General features: G+C 35.4%; 1 protein-coding gene across 5 annotated transcripts in view; it reads right to left on the bottom strand.

The window, feature by feature from the left end:
- LOC122811506 (AP-2 complex subunit alpha-2) overlaps positions 1 to 2,500 on the bottom strand; it is a 2,640,839-nt gene that overhangs the window by 932 nt on the left and 2,637,407 nt on the right. For all 5 annotated transcript variants that reach the window (XM_044083382.1, XM_044083385.1, XM_044083386.1 and 2 more), the window contains one exon: positions 1 to 2,500. This exon is cut by the window's left edge and continues 932 nt beyond it; it is cut by the window's right edge and continues 714 nt beyond it. The gene's annotated coding sequence lies outside the window, so the exon portion shown is untranslated.

The following is a 2,500-nucleotide window of genomic DNA, read 5'->3' as shown; positions in this document are numbered from 1 at the left end:
TAAAAAATGCAATATAAATCTGCAGATATGCATGGACTCCCTCACCAGTCTCATTTTCTGAAAATGAATACAGTATTCCAGACATCACAAACCGAAACTGCCTCAGCAGTGTACAAAGCTTCTTACCAACAGTCATAATGTGCATTAATTCCCCTGCTGGATTAAATGCCCCTGTATGTTCAGCTTTCAGACTCCATACGTTTCAATGTTCCACACTGCTAATATGCTAGCAAAGTCAATGATATGCTGAAACAGTGCCCAGGAATCTGGATGCTAATTATCCGTCTCTTCTAGTTCAATCTATTAGACCCTCCAACCAGCTACTGCAAATAGTTAACATCACTTACAAGATGTGGAATGGAAACCAGAAATTATTTTTCTGCACCATTCCAAACTAACACTTTTTATAGTTTATAGTGTGCACTATTAAAAGCAGCCATCGACAATGTGCAAAGCTCCAGGTAGGTACATAACATGGTCACATTTACTCAGAAAAAAAGCGAATGATTTCACATACAAAACAGAATGCAGCTCAACTTTATATTTCCAGGAACTTTTTAGTTGGAATGATACAGTTAAAAATACAAAGCTATAAAATACACAGTTTACTATAATACAATTTTCCTTACACTAAGTCTACTGTCTAACAAAACCATCTATACAGGTGAGATCGACTACCTGTATGCAGCACGGTTAGGAACATGCTGTCCATGGTTCTAACTCCACTTTGTAAACATAACTACTGGCTTTCTAACAGAAAAAAAAAAACGATTTTAAACTAAACACCAGAACACTGTCTGGCTTACTGATGATACCAAAGTGAAGCCAAACAAATGTTTATACTGCTGTTCTTATGATTTTTTTTTTTTAATTTTGCTCTTGGTGTAAACAGAAATCATTTGGGCTGAATGTAAGAAAAAACTGAAATGACATTGAGACAAAAAATTACATAATGGGATTTTTCCTTCACAAATGCTTTACTGCAGTATGCAGAACAACATAAAAATGCATCAGTGATATTCTAGAAGTACTATAACACTAAGACCTGTGAATGCTGTCTTAGGAGGGGAGACCCAACTCCCACCCCAATGACAAGAGTGGGCTCATAAGCTGTTTGCAACAATTTACAACAGAGAACAGAGTATACATAATTCTGCAACCCACATGATGGTCAAAAAATAAATCTCCACCACTTGGACAACAACATGAGCACATTAAAGCTCCTCATCCTTGGCAGTGATTCTGCTGATTCAGAGCTGGGAGAATGGAAGATAGGTATGCTCTTTATTATAGGTTTAAAGCTGGTCATACACCAAGACATTCAATCTTCCCAGCTTATGCTGGTTTAAAATGGCAGGAAAAAACTGCTCTATCTACAACTCAACAACCCGTGTTCTTATTCCTCATCCAATGCAAAATACAGTTTTGCAGTCAAACGTAATAAAATTACATGGTAAGTTAACCTGAATGCCAAACTGTATAATTTGAGCATTAAATTATCTGGATATAACTAATATATGTTGATGTTAACATCCCCATTTGACTCAGGAAAAACTTATCAAATTACATTCATATGCAAGGCACACTAAACAAAAGGCCTTGGAAAGTTACAGTAAATGAGGAGCTGGGCATGTCCCTTAACTAGCAGCAGTGCATAAAGACAATGAACAAATCTGCTAAGGCGACAAAGATTTGTTGATAAAGGTATACATACAGACTGCTGTGAGAAGAAATGTAAGAAACAGTATCGTAAAGTACTTCAAGTTGTTAGTGTGTCTGTGTGAGTATGTTGGAGGGGGGGTTACATTACATGAACTTTTTAATCTTTTGGAGCATTTTCTTATATTAAACAGCATATTTAAATGGGTTGAAGATGCCAAATGTGAGAAACTAAATCACTGATTAAAAAAACAAACTCTTATTTACATGAAAGAAATTTACAAAAAGGACAACATTAAAAAAAAAATGTAGTGGTTTCAGTCAAAAACTACATAATGAAAAATGGCAGAATAATTTAGACATGTATTGAGCTGTTAGTCTGGCCATCAATACATGGGAGCATGTGGCTAGGTAATGAGTGGAAATTACAAACTTGTGTCTTGTACTTCACCACCTCTTCTTGAAGTTAAGTAAAAATAGTGGCAGAAACAGAAGGCAGTAAAGTAAATCTGGATGCTGGGGTGAAGAACTAATCTGATTTTTCATTCTCATCCTCTCCCCCCCCCCCCAAAAAAAAAAAAAAAAAAAAAAAAGACTATGCCTTCAGACTACTGTATATTGTGGTCTCATATTTACTTTGATTTCCACTACCCGAATATTTACATTTTTTTAATAACTAGCTGAATATTTAAAAATGTAATGGCCAATAAGTGAATTTTAGGCCACCTAGCACTCTTCTTACCATGTAGTGTAAACAAAACTGGCATTTTACCAGAAGTAATGACAGCACAGACAACAAAATAAATTTGCTTTAAAGCATTACATGCATATTCTAGACTTG

This window comes from Protopterus annectens, chromosome 9.part0 (assembly GCF_019279795.1).
Source record: "Protopterus annectens isolate FY-2018-M chromosome 9.part0, PAN1.0, whole genome shotgun sequence".
In the NCBI taxonomy this organism is placed as follows: Eukaryota; Metazoa; Chordata; order Ceratodontiformes; family Protopteridae; genus Protopterus; species Protopterus annectens.
This window is presented reverse-complemented; position numbering and strand designations above follow the sequence as displayed.